The sequence below is a fragment of the Varroa jacobsoni genome, unplaced genomic scaffold, assembly GCF_002532875.2.
Source record: "Varroa jacobsoni isolate VJ856 unplaced genomic scaffold, vjacob_1.0 contig00059, whole genome shotgun sequence".
NCBI classification, from domain to species: domain Eukaryota; kingdom Metazoa; phylum Arthropoda; class Arachnida; order Mesostigmata; family Varroidae; genus Varroa; species Varroa jacobsoni.
Window position 1 is genome coordinate 181,338 of NW_019214402.1, and position 14,929 is coordinate 196,266.

At 40.9% G+C, this 14,929-nt stretch overlaps 1 protein-coding gene across 1 annotated transcript in view; it reads right to left on the bottom strand.

Moving 5' to 3' along the window:
* Positions 1-9,896, bottom strand: part of LOC111270695 (serine/threonine-protein kinase SBK1) — a 40,259-nt gene extending 30,363 nt beyond the window's left edge. The window contains exon 1 of the mRNA XM_022851065.2: positions 8,995-9,896. The gene's annotated coding sequence lies outside the window, so the exon portion shown is untranslated. The remainder of the gene's footprint in view (positions 1-8,994) is intronic.
* Between the last annotated feature and the right edge of the window lie 5,033 nt (positions 9,897-14,929).

A 14,929-nucleotide genomic window follows, 5' to 3' on the forward strand; every position in this document is an offset into this window, starting at 1 on the left:
TAGAGACTTTCTCGAATTTTGCATCGGTCTGTATACTCTAGAGATACCGTCATCTGAAATCTCTCTATTCGCTTGGCTGCACCCTGTATTTGATTCCATCTCTGAGATTCGCCCGAGTGCCCAATTTCTTCAGTGCCTCTAATCCTTAACTTGAATAAACCGGTTAGCCTGTTTATCGGATGATCTTTAAAATTTTATTCCACGTAGATACCGACTAATAAGCAGAAATCGGTCAGACAGAAGCCACCCGATGTCCTCGCTGTTTCTTTTTCCTTTCTCCATCGACCTTTTTCTCTACGGATTGGTTTGATCCTTCGGCGCATAGGCGTAATCTCCTCGTTAGAACTGGGCAGATCAATCCGACATTTTGCGGCTCTTTGTTACTTTTTTCTGTTTCTGAGTGATGTATAGTTGGATTCCTACAATGTGAATCTTCTGGATTTTTCCGGGGGCTTGCTGTCTGAAAATACCTAATTTTTCCCTTCTTCACAAAAGTAGTGGTGGCAGGAAAGTTGCCTGTAGTGATTGTTAGTATTAATGTTGACAGCTTGCCGACCTCGGCGTTCATGGGTGCTCTCATCTGCAGACCTTTATCTGCTACTCTATTTACTGTTGCCCTTACAGCTGGACACGTTGCTATCGCTGCTGCTACTGAAGCTGCAGCCTCTGTGGCCGTTGCCAATGCTGATAACGGTATCATGGGCCGAGATCAGTTTTTCACTGTCTCTCCAATGATAGCAATAGTAAGTTTCGGATCTTTAAATATAATAATCTGCTTGTGCCCCATCATGAGCACTTTGAAGCGTTCTGTTTGCTACGTGCAAATCACCTATACATCAAAATACACTGAGCACGTATGCGACCGCCTTGCTGTTGCACAATGGTTATCAGCGAAAAGGAACGTTCATTTGCTGCTCTCGCCTCATTTACCAATGCAAAAAATGCTCCTTTAAAATTGCTTCCTTACGCCCCTTCAGCCGCGTCGTGCCTACCAGCTAATATGTAGGCCAACGATTCCCCGATAGTCATTATATAAATCTAGACTATTTACACAATTGTCTTTAGCTAGTGTTATAGAGTGGACAAAGAAAGCTATTTATAGTGCATCATTAACAACAAAGGTTGCTCTGTTAACGACGCGTTTCTCTACGCTATGAGCACAGCTTCGTATCAGGAACGTGGTTTTAGTGAATTACATCGGGTAAATGCAGCGGCGGGGATGGGGATAATAACAACCCCGAGGAGCCATCAGCTTGGTCCGTCACGCTGAATCAAAACTTACTGTACTACCTCCGTCCGTGTTTTTTGTGGGTTTGTTAACTGGATCATTTGAACGGTTCTCGTCTGCCGTTGGCAGTCAGTTTTTAGCTGCATGCGTTTGCCAACTTCTTGACTAAATTATAAGACGTTATTGTTTAGTGACAGGTAAGTTATGGTATCAAGCCGTCGAGTACGTGGGTCAAGCACTGAAGTAAAGGCCACTACAACACCAGCAGAATTCAACTAATTCGAATAACCTACAATACACTGCCCTCGGTCCTAGATTTCATCTTACTTCAGGACACTTTTCATGCTAATGCTAACGAATGCTATAATAACTCTATTCTTACTCTTTCCCCTAACCGAAGGTTGATCTCATACATATCTTAGTAGCAGTAACGAAGCCCGTATCAAGCCCAATCAGTGATTCGGACTAAGCATTCTATGCCTCGATCACCCAATTTGTTAATCGCTTCTACACAAGCCGCCACTGGAATTGTTTATGGAGTTCGATTACCTTTTGTGTATATCTCGTATTTTCTATAATTTGACAGCACACTAGTGCGGCTCTTCCTTGATAAACGAGTGATTGGTTGTCTTTTTGCATCAGGTATGTCAGACACTCTTGTTGTAAGCCACAGGCCTGTGGTTCGTCTCTTCACACCCTTGTATAGAAGTATATTTGGATTATCGCCGACATACACTCATACGTACCTAGAGAGTTTCAAAAATTTCCCCGTCTATCTCGCTCCCTCTTCTTTATATTGTCGCTACGAGAGGATAGATTTTGCTAGCCCTTTGTTAGGTCCTACTGAGCAGGCACACACCAACTATCAAAAGTGGCCGCAGATTCGCTCAAACTTTAGCCTAAGACGTCAACTACACGACCTCTGGAAATCACTGACGATCATTAATGTTCGCAGTTTAAAGTGACGTCATTTGTTCTCATACCATGTATGGTCGCATCTTCCTATATACGTAACTATCATCTGTGGACTAGTTGATAGAAAATGCTTATTATTAAAACTACATATATACTAGCCGCAGTAAACGTCGCTTACATATAAGAAGACTCGATCAAAATTCGATAACAGCCATCATGGAGCGTAAGTAATGCAGTGCGGAAAGACTCAGCTCTGCTACCTTTTCCGTCGCCAGTTAAATATGTACCTATGTAAACAACATAGGCAGCATCACCGCCGCCACGTTGAAGATACAGTCCATATTAAAAAGGTGCATTATTTACGTGTTACGGCGTGCCCACTGTTTTGCTTTCCGGACCACTTGTGCGTTGCATTCAGCGAACGAAAGGATACTGTCGACAGCAACTGACCGGTCGCACAGCACCCGGCGAAAGATAAGACTGTTTTAGAATCGGCGGTATACTATACATTAGTGCTATCGGTGAGAATGGGTTTATGCCCGTCGAGGCGCAATATCTAGTTGCTGCTGTTTTCTTTGCTGGCTTCAGTATCGGTAACAGCGCGTAACTGACGTCAGAGTTGAGCAGCTCGCGCGTTTTCGATAAGCGAAACAATCACAATATTAGTAGTATTATTTTCCTTGTTCCCATAGGGCCGGCAGTCAAGGCTACAGCCAATTAAAGCCCTTTGACAAACCGATAACAACAGGTTATCCACACAATAAAAGCTAGTACTCACTGTTCGCACTTATCTACTATAAGTCTATCTACTATATAGACTAAATGATGGAATGGTCTGGTGCATTTGCCTGACCGTCTACCGACTCTAGCAACTGCGTTAGTGGATTCGATGAGTAATCAGAAGCTTCGTGCTGATGATGAAATTTTACAAGACGATAGCTGAAGTGTTGCTTTGCGGCATGAGGTCACCAGCATCGATTCTTCATCATATGCATATGTAATATCTATAATAGGAAATACGTTTTCCGTTTCGCATAGCCTTAGAGACAACGCAACTTGTGCACAGACGTGATTACGGTGGCCGTACAGCGATGACGTTCTCATGCTATGCATTGATATACCTCACGGAAATTCGCATCCCTAAAAACATTCATCTTTCTCAAAGAGCTTATCGTTTATGCTGACTTACTATACGCGCCATTAACAAAGCCTTAACACCTAGGTAAAATCAAATTATAACCGCATACTTCTGGGTTATTATGGGCCATTGAAAAATTCTAACAAACTTCAGCAGTTATATGATATAATAACAACAACGAAAACGGCAGCGGTCATCCGTATTTGTTTACGCGGTGCTTCATTCAGTGCTTTCTATTTAAATAGACAATATTGTATACATGTATATATGTTTACTAAGCGAGCAAGAACGCAAGATACGTTATGGACGTACTATAATACATGAGTGCACCGTTTGCCTGGTGCTATTGTACTGCAATGAGCCCCGGTGGCCGTTCCTTAAATTAAAAAAACAAGACTAAAATTGTGATATTGTCATTATTGGTTGACTCATATCAATGAATATGCCTTTGGCGTTTTTCTCGTACGAGCGACGAGAGTACTCATTAGCTGGGCATGGATAGCAGGCTGAACGGTGGCAGTCACAGCACTTTATTCATTAGCGGAATTAGGGGCATTTGGGAAGTAGTGGCAGAGAGCAAGCAAGGTTGGGGTGAAGTTACGAGGAAAGTAAACAGGAAGGGGGCAAGCAGAAGGTAAGGGGCTAAGCGATCTCCTGCGCATATCCACAAGCTCCCGTGTGCTGTATACGCGGCACCGCCCTGAAACAGAAGAACCACGTGAGAACTGAGGCCCAGTGAGAGGCGAAAAAAACCAATAGTCTCTGCTACAACCAAACGCCACCAAAGCTGCTGCCAACTCTGCTCTTTCTTTCATACGGTGGCAGCAAGCTATGTAAATACAGATGCTCATGAGGAAGGCGCCGGTTTCAACGGTGCTCGCTAACATGGATCAGTGAATACACAATGGGGAGATGGGATAGAAGACTACAGTGTTGGAGACAGGGACAAAGTGGCAGACGCAGCAATTAGGTATCAGTCAGCTAGTTTAGTGTTCATCTTCATTACCTCGAAGATCATCGTTAATACCTCGACTTAACCCAAGCGATGCTGGAGCCGGTCTCAGTGCAAGTATACTTTCTGGTTCCTCTCGACGCGTTGCCAGTATGTGACTTATTGGCATACTTTGACATGCCGCTAGTATACTTATCGAAATGGAGTTATTTGAGGGACACGGATTTGTTTGTTTGCCTTACGACGTGAACAATATGCTCCCTAAACGAATCCGAGCGATAACGTAGTGGACGAAGTTCAGCGGCTTTACTGAATAAGCTGCCCTATAGCGATGCTCTGAGCTGTTTTAGGTTATGTAAATCACGAGAGTCTATTTTCCGAAGTTGTGAGCTGTGTGTCAATTAGGAACTATAATAATAATAATAATAATGGTAACTAAATTTTTGCGCTTTGGTGACGTGCGGAGGCTTTCTGAATTGACTTTGTTTTTCAGGCGCATATGTATACCATCGGTTATCGGCGGACGTCTCAGGAACGTACGTTAATTAATTGTTTTTGTTCCTGGCAAGCACGCGAATACGCTCAGCCAACGTTACAATGATGTACATAAATAAAGTTGGCCGATGGCCGACATTTCGTTGACGCACGTAAATGGAGTCGGCCATCGGCTGACATTGCAGTGATGCACGTGTATGTAGTCAGCCATCTATGAAAATCAGCAGTCGGCTGATGACGACTACGGTCAGCCAATGTTGCAACAATATACTTTAATCAATTCGACCGTTTGCTGACTTATAATCAGTTTTATGGTTAACAGAAGCTACAACTTTCTAGCCTACTAACCAACGCGATATTAATACCGTTCCTGAGACGTCATAATTGAAGTTTTCAGTTAAGGAAGCTCTTAAAAGGCATTTTGACCGCATGAGTTATAGCAAATGTGACATTCGGATTCTTGTTTTTTTCACTTCAAAAAAACAAACTTCAGTCATAATGACACATATGCCATTTTGCATGGCTCGTCAAGATTTATTAAATGGCAGCAGAAAAAACGTCCTTTAAAGAGACGCCATACTGAATGGTTTGTTTGAATGAACAGTATTTTCGACATTAAAAACGAGACTTATATCACTTTTCAATTAGGTTGGTTGAGACCTTTTTATTGGGATCAGGAAAAATTCCCCTTACATAGACTTCTCGGCAGAAAAATTTTCATCCACAGAGAAGTCTTACAAAGAAAAAAAAAAGGGGGGTTATCTAAAAAAAATTATGAATTATATTTTAGGGAAAAATGTTTGTCACACCTACTGCTGCAACTTTCAAATAGACTTCCATTTTAAAAAAATGTGCGAAAGCAATGAAAAATAGCTCAGAAGGTACTTTCATACTACTGTTACACAAGACAGACAACAGGTCATATAATGCGTTTTTTTATGCCAGCGCACCCCTTTTCACTCTACGAATACATATTGCATCTTCAGTCAGTTTGTCGAAATCCTTCAATCGGCAGCGAAAAAAACTGTAAAGAGCGTTTTGTTTTGACTTAGACAAACATTATATTTTTATATTTAACATAGAAAATATTTTAAAAAGCAGTTCCAGTGAAAAGATGGTAGCCACAATGTATAGTAGTTATAACTTTTCAATCGACATTTTTATTAAAAGTTTGTTCAGAAAAGCACTCAAATACCTAAAAACCGTTATTTTCATGTACATAGAAAATTAATTTAAAAATGGGTCTTTCGGCGTTATCAAAACGAATATCCATTTTAGCAATTATGCTTTAGCTATACCCACCGAAAATTACTAATCACTATTAAGGACCGAAAATGTCAGAGTTTTCTAGAAGCTTTTGTCAAATTGTCATTATTATTTACTAACAAGGCACTACAAGGAAATAGGTACACCACTAAATATAGCTCTCGTCAGTCGTACAACTTTGCAGTCGACGTGTATAAAAATGTTGTATTAAAAGAACACGGTCAAAATAGCCTATGTCCCTAAATGGGTAAAAGTTCTACAAAGGTGAAAACGGCTTTTTGTATATCATGAGCTGTAAATTTTTATATATAAACATATATTTAACATTCTGGCTTAATTTTTCGAAACACACCATATGAAAGAGAAAAAAAAAATAATATCTCCCATAAACCACAGTGTTAAAATGTTGCCCTTCAGAGGGCAATATGAAACGAAAATATAAATTTATCTATAGCATTTCAATTCGCCACTCCAAAATCTACTATTTAACAGCATAAAAAGGTATATTTTACCTAAATTTTAAATGTTTATCTTCAAATGATATTTATGCTTAAATTGCTATATTCCATAAATTTTTAAAAATTGTAATACCCCTGATGAGGAAAATTTGCAAAAAAAAACTATAAAACTTTGATGAAAATCTAATTTTGCGGTAAAGTATCTTTTTTTCTATCTAAATTTCAGATTTTACATAGCTCTCAGCTGAATTTTTGGCACTTCATTTGAAAAGTCAAAAAAAATTAATGTACCGCTCAGCCCCGACAAAATAATGCCGAGCATAAATAAAGCAAGCAATTCCAAATCCCCAAAAATGGCCCTTACGGAAACGGGCCTCATTGTCGTACAGACAGATGTTACCGGCGGCAACAGAGATGTTAAGGAAGAAAAAAAAGATTGATACTAACAATAATAACAGGTGAAGAGCCAATCGAAATAGCTAGTTTAAACAACATGGTATTTTTATTAAATTCTAAACACTCTTCTGCCGCCATCCCTATTACTGGTCATGGGTTATAACGGACGATGGGTAGGTCTTCGCCAATTATAACTGTCACTTTAAAACTGCAAGTTTTACGCTACAGGATACGCTAATAAGCTACTGAAAGCCTCCTTGGGTGGGTGCGTGCTAAAAGAAGGAAGTGACAGATCGATAATTTCTCATTAGAGTGTTTAAGACTTGTGTGCTTTATCCGTGTTCTGTTTCCTATTAGAGCACGATATGAATAGAATCGCGTATGTCCATTGCTAGAATAACAAAGGGGAAATAATTGTATCACGTATATTGTATGTAAAAGTTAGCAAGGCGAATGTCGTCAATGGCAATACTTAACAACGAACGAGGAGTACGGATCGATACGCGACAGACGGGGCTCGATCTTGATATTCATTCTTATTGTTGACGAAACCGTTATAACTCGCGGACGACTGTACAGGTATCGGCGTAGTGTGCTTATAAGAAAAAGTGTTTGCGATTGAAGTAGAAGGCTATGAAGTTTAATCGATATGGACTTTATTAGGCACGCCGCAAACAGCGGACTAACTGAGAGGCTTGTATTTGTTACAAGGATAACGGTTGCGACGTCCGAACGTGCAACACGAACCGCAGATACGACAATGGCGTGCGTCTAAAAGTACTGGACATGTAAGCTTAAGCGCTCTGTGAGGAAGGTGTCACGGAAGATAACCGGTGTCAATTCTCAAATGATACGCAGTGAATTTCGTAACATTGTAGCGTGAGAGAGACATTGTTAATCATCTCGAACGTATTCAATGTATTAGGATATGTCAGTTAGTTGACAAAAATTGCCCATGCCTTTATTTCGGACACTTTAATTACAAATAGGCTTAATTCCCCCCCTAAATTGCCAACTGAACATATCGGAACTTAAAATAATTTTCCTTTTCTCTAAAGGTTTTGGACCCTAGAATATTGACAGTTCTTTATTCGACAGAAGAAGGTAAATCGCCATTCACTGAATCACTGTATTCATTTAATTATCACCAGCGTCACCAACGCTTTTGTCAAGCTTACATTTAAACCCTCCCATGGTCAAATATTGTACCATTGATAAGGGGGCAAAAATTCCTGTCGATAGTAGCCGCAGTGTACTAAAGAATAGAGGGTGGCGAAGCTACCGGTGCTTTCCGGAAGTGGAAGCATATTTTAGATGAGGTCCATAGGGATGATAGCAACAACAAAGCATCGGATAAAATGTTAGAAGAGATGTGGTGGAAGCGACGCTGGCCGGGCCAGAATCAAAGATAGCGTAAAAATGACCACTGAAGTTTCTCGATTATGAATCAAATTTAGTGGGGTCCTTTCGCACCAGGCCGGGCAATTTGCCCGTGTCGCTGTCTCTCCGTATTTCGCCCGTTATCGCTCTAGTTGCATTAAAAGTCGCTGGAATAGAGAAGACCTGAACACGAAGTCACGATCATCTCGCGAGTGGGCAACGATGGTCGTCCGAATGAACTCAATAGAAAAAAAAGGAAGAAGGAGAACGATGAAAAAAGCCCATGTTTCTAATAGAATCGAGTGTTTAAATCGACTTCTTCAAGCCCGGTGATTCTGTATGCCCAAAATGTACAAAGTTCTTCAGGGCTCGGACGACGTCGACACGCGCATACTAAATTAAAGAAAAGAAATACAAATAAGCAGTCGGCTGTTTCCCGACCAGTTAGTTTCAAGCGGTCGGACAGTGCTCTTTGCTAAACGCGTTGAGCCGTTCGTAGGCAGACGCATAATTATGTAATAGATCTATAAGAGCGCTTTATAGGATTCAATAAGGTAGTAAGGAAGCTGAGTATCATTGCGTCTATACAGTTCCACTAGTCGGTAAGTTTCGAGTTAACTTATTTTAGGGAAAAGAATGCATATACGTTTCAATGTACATCGACACTACTAGTGCAGCGTCTACACAAACGAGCGCCAAAAGAAGATACTTATAAACAGTGGAAATTATGCAAAAATGTAACGTTTATCGAGAAATTGAAACTAACCGTAAAGACTAACCGATTGGCTGGCAGCTGTGCTTTTAGCTATTGTTATTGTCGATGTCTTATTATTACGATGCCAATTATTGACACTATCACAAATATTTCTTCCTAGGTTGTATGCAAGCCAACGCGATGGTATCCTGTTGTACGCGACCTATTAACAAACTACCAGCTACTAAAAGATTCGCAACAAACACAACAATCCACTTCGAACAACTGATGAAAGGGCTTCTTCACTTTGCTATGCCTTTGATTCTCTGCCTGTTGACCTATAACGCAAGACTCTAAATAGGTCCATACATGTGTGCAGTTACGTGTACTTCTTTCGGTGGCAGCGCCAACAGTTCAGTTAAATCTGTGAAGTGGACGTCGTCCTCACAGGCACATGAATAATGAATTAATTACGTCTTTTCGTTGGGACAAACGTGATCGAAATAAACTTCTATCGCATTGTTGCATACGCGACACAGATCAACGAAAATAGCTGCTAAATTTGCTTGGGTTTGATGTTTGTAACAAAAAAACAAGACACACTTTTCCTTTCCTCACTCTCGACCCCTTTCGCTTTCTTATCACTTTAGCAAGATTGACGGGTTGCTGAACGTTGGTAAAAGTTTTCGAAATTTCATCACTTTGCAAGTTACTTCCACGAGTACGATACGAAATAGCGCACGAACACGAGTACCATTGCTGTTACTCTACGTTGCACGATTTGCTCGACGGAAGCGCGTCGTGGGCGCGCATTCATTCGATGTGACGGACACCACTCGTGGCAAACGGCTCAGTGTTTCTGTGCCCCCCAAAAAGCAGCCGGCTGTCGAGCAGGATCTTCTACATGGTTTGAAGAAGGAGACCCTCGCCAGGCTCGGCGAGCCTTTCCCTATTGAGGGAAAGGCCATTCGCTAAAGAGCTTGCTAGCTGGCAGCTAGCTATGGGCTGCTCGTCTGTTCCAACGAAGCGAAGGGTACCTCACAAGCGCGGGATGGCAGCAGTGTTTGCCTTGATAACCTGTAAAACTGCTTAGGAGTGAGCCAGGATCTGCATAGGAACGCACCGGATGGCGGTGACCCCTGACATTTGTAGGGATAGAGGGACCTTACGGAGCCTAAACCAGTAGTCCGTTGTAGATGACGCAAATTAGGCACGCACGCTACCACACGAACGGTGCAACCATTGTCGCCGCTGCTATTCTGCAATTTGGTCCGCAACGTGATGATGCTATAGCAAAATGGAAAGGATATGGGATGTGGCTTTCATCGCAGCAAGTGTATAGGGTTAATGGAACCGTTCGCGTTTACTAAAAGAAAATAGACGGACTCAGGCCAACGCAGATGCGGCCAATTACAATGCAAAGTACAGGACATGGTCGGCGCTTGTGCTTTAACGGAGCAAAATGGAGTGCACTTGCAACAGATTGCATAGGCGTATGATGTTGTTGAACTTCAGGTAAGCTGCTGTGTTGGGAGAAGAGAACGATATGCAGAAACGAAAAGGATGAAAAGAGGTAGGCTGCGTCACGTATGTATAGAACAACGTATTGCAATAAAGATACTAAAGCATCAAAAGAATGCATATCCACATAGTTTCATTAAGGGTTCTCACGTTAGGATTGGGTATCCCATCAGGTTGAAGTTGACTTGCTGCTAACGTACAAAGCTGGATGGCATACAATTGCCAATCGATTTTGCGGTAACTGTTATTTGTTCTATACCGTAAATGCCTTAACATGAATATGATTGTCCGGCTAGGTAAAGGTTTTCGAACTTCTACTACAGAATAGCTGTCGAGCCGAAACCAGACTAAGCTCCGCTTCACTTAATGAAACCTCAATATATATGTATATGTATATATATAAAGGTTTAATTTCAATTGTGGTAAAAATACCTGGATACAAGGTTCCTGTTGCGTGACCAACGAGGTATACTAGTACCTTGCACAACTGCACCCAATGCTGTTGAATCTAATGATGCGTAACCGGTACCCATCGACCCAATAAAGGTCAAAGTTCGAGAAAGGTTTACGAGGCCGGCCTTTAGCCCAAACCAAACTCACGATGGCCTACTCAGCATTGGCATTACACTAGTGAAGGTCATCGATAGAATTGCGTATTCGGATTGTACGACAAAAGTAATCAGTAGTGATTGCGTGGAAAAAAATGAAATAGCTTCAGAGAAAGCAAATGTATGACATATCTAAGTGGTAGCCCATTTCAGCTGATATCCTTCTTTCGTAACATTTAATTTATGGTACACAATTAACAAATTATGCCAAGTATAATCAGAAGTACGCGCATGTGAAGCAGTAGAACAAACAAACGGTACGATCGATTACATTGAAATTACATCGAAAAATACATTGACAATTCCTCAATAAGCTTCTTCAACGCCGATCTCCCGTACGGTCGAAGCCGCCGCGCACATTAAAAAAAAGACCTTTTAGCATGAAGACACATCCTTAACCTGGTGCCTATATATGACCTTCCGTATTCCAAGACTTATCTTTCGTTAATCTCGAATTTGAAACATACTGTCATGAAAAAGCTCCCTATATAGTATACGACCTGTGTAATTTATTACAAGGAGTTGTGTAACTTTTAATTAATGGCCTCGGTCACCATTCACGGCGAAGAAACAATGGCGCAGCCAGTTTTCCGTGTAAAATATTGTAGCTTTCATGTTTACTATATTATTCGAAAAGAGCGTCTATCTGCGAGTATGAATATTGGATAATTTGCTCCCCTAACATGGTCTAGGTAAAGTGGTTAGTTCGATCGGGTTTTTCGCAATAGGGTTTCGTCTTAAAGTAACTTGCAGATACGACATTAGTTATAGATTGAATAGATGCTTAAAGCGCACTCTACGAAACGAAAGTAGATGCTTCAATCAAAATAGCAATCCTTAGCAAAATTATTGAGTTATATATTTGTAGAGGCTAAGAAACGTATAGATTGTGGTAAATATAGGAAAATAGGACAAATGCCGTAAGCTGTTCGATTCGCTAGAATATGTAATAGGAAAGCAGGAATAAAGAGGCTGAGGAGGATAGTAATCAATCTAAGTATCCGCTTGCGTCAGAGTCTGGCTTAGCTGAGATCTCAGCGGTAGACTGGCGTCGTGTGCAAGGTAAGATTACCAGCAGCTTTCAATATGCAGGCGTAACCAAAATTTATTTTGGGTATATATTGAACACTTTTAAATCACAGTTTCATAGCTCTTTTCTATTCGGTGATGAAATATGTCCAACGTGATAATGGAATAATCGCAGTGGAACAACAATATATCTTAACGAGAAGTATGGCCTAACTGATAAAAAAAAATGAAAAATGCAATGAGTAGGCACTTTAATATGAAAAGGACGCGATCACTGCAACCCTGCGATAACTGAACCTTTTCAGGTGGATAACTCTCATATAGGTATAGTTATGTTGGATGCGGTCCGTGGAGTAAATTAATAGTAACTAGACCATAAGCAGAGCTACTGAAGCAAGGTAATTGATTGACTGAGTTGAGCCAGTAGACACACTGAAACAAACTAACTTCATCGAAATATTCGGTGAAGCGTAAGACCCTTGTGTTGGATAAAGTGTATGCTTTATCTGGCAACCTCGAAAAATTTATTTTGTTTTTCGAATTGGGATCCGAAAACAGCGAATATAAAGGCCACAACAACCCTTATTTTTGGCTTGCGTAATCTTTTTGCTGATTGCGTGCGCCGCACAGACGTGCACCACACAGACGTGCACAACACATCTCGCTGTGCTTCAGGAAACACAGAAAACCTGCTAGACCAGTTTTACCGAACAGAGTCTTTGTTTCGCTTTACTTTTTGTATAACCTGCTTCTATGCGGGTACATTATACGCAACTAAATAACTATTGAACAAAGTAAAAAAACGCTACCGCTGATACTGACTACAAGTCAGCTGTCCGGCATGATTTCTTTTTAGAGTATATACTAGGCTACCTTGCAAGTATCTTCCCATATCCGATGATTCCGTCGAAAGATCATTCATTGCTGTTTAACAAAGGTTCTAGCAGTCACTGCCAGCGCCTGGTGACCCATTGCTACCCACACAATTACGGAAAGTAGAAAAACCGCAGCTTTTTGGCCCAGGCAAAATGTTCCTGCGCGAAAACGGTATCCCCCGATCTACTCTCGGCCATACGCTAGCATCTAATATTGAACACGCTTTCCGCCAACTACTTATCAAGACCCTTTAACTTCTCTGTCGACCCATGTACGCAACTGTTGCTGAAGACCAAAGCAAACGACTGCACAATGGCTGCATCTTATATAGAAATTGCATATTTATTTCTCTGCGTACAATACAGCAAATTGTTTTGGTATCGACGAAAAAATGTGTATGTCGATCATGTCTGCTATGGTATTTTCTAGTATTTGTACATCTGTGTTGCTTAGAGAACGATCCGTTAACTGAAACATAGCTCTAAAATGAGGGATAAATGGTTACTTCTGAAAATTAGTCGACTGTTGCCTGGTAAAAACATACTTGGTGAAACGTAAGTTTTGCTAGACCCCTAATATCGTTTAGGTGGAATAAGAATGTATCCGGATATAATCGCCGCTCTCTACAAAGGTGAAAATACTAAATTAGTACATAAAACCTTAGGTAGCTGTCGATCGGCCAAAGTTTTGTGAGTAGTAGCTTAACCATCACGATATTAAGTTGTTGATGATGTAGAAGTTTCACTGAAAATTCTACCCACTTTGTACAGACTAGTACGAATATATTATTTTATAGATAGACCTGGTTCACTTCCGGCTCTGACAAAGTGCCGACACAGTTTCAAAGTAAATGATCTATAAAGTCGTTTCCGAGATATATGAGCTATGAGATACGTCATGTCACAACTAAGATAAAACCGGTCAAATCGTCTCCCTATATAAAATGCACCTCCTACACTAACGAGGTAAACATGGAGGTTTTATGGAGAAGCACCCTTATGTCCATGGACATATCTGTCTATAAAGCCGTAGATCACAAATTATGAAAGCGTCACAAAACAATAGCCCCAAGGAATGGCTACGTACCATGCACTAAAACATGTCTGTTGATGAAGGACAGACAGCGACCTAACATTGTCTTTATCAACACTTTTTAATGAACACTCTATTTTCAAGGTAATCAACTTATATCGTGCCCTCATGAGCGTACGCTAAACATGAATTTTACGTTTCTATGTTCACATGGATCACATGAATGAATTCGGCGCAGTTTTAAGATAATCTCAGTAGGAAGCTGAGATCACAGCATGACAATTCCCGGTAACAACTAGTTAGTTACATGACTTGAATTAATAATCAGATAATTTTCCTTCTTCTAATTTCTTGCATTTAGGTGGCAACGCATGTTAGTACGCTCATTCATGCGTTAAGTTATCCGTTACATCCGCCTAACCGTAACTTAAACGTTAGCTTCATAGCTACGTATAATACTGTAAAGAATTCCTATACGAACTATGATGTCATGCATACATCGGTTTTGGCCTCCTATCCAATATCCGTTCTCCATATATGCAAATACCCATGTGTGTCCGTCTCTGTAGCCCTACTTGAGGTCTATTCCTGTACCTGGCAGCGTGCTTGGGTATGCCAAATTAGCAGTAGAAATGCTGGTGGGGTTCGTTCACAGATTGCTCTTATTAAATTAGATCGCATAAAATCATCAGAGCACGCATTTCGGCACACTGTCAGGTCAGTCAGTGCAGCACAGCAACCATCACTAGTGGAACTAAAAAATACCTAATGTCTGGTATTCCAGCGACCTTTTAACCTCCTCAGAAGGTCGGTGTATGGCTCAGCTAAAAATAGCCATATTAGCAAGATACCATCTTTTTTTACCCAAGCCGTCTCCATCGACCGGCAGTGGCTTTGCTGCAAGCTAGATTGACCTGGCACGTTTGCTAACACTGTTGATC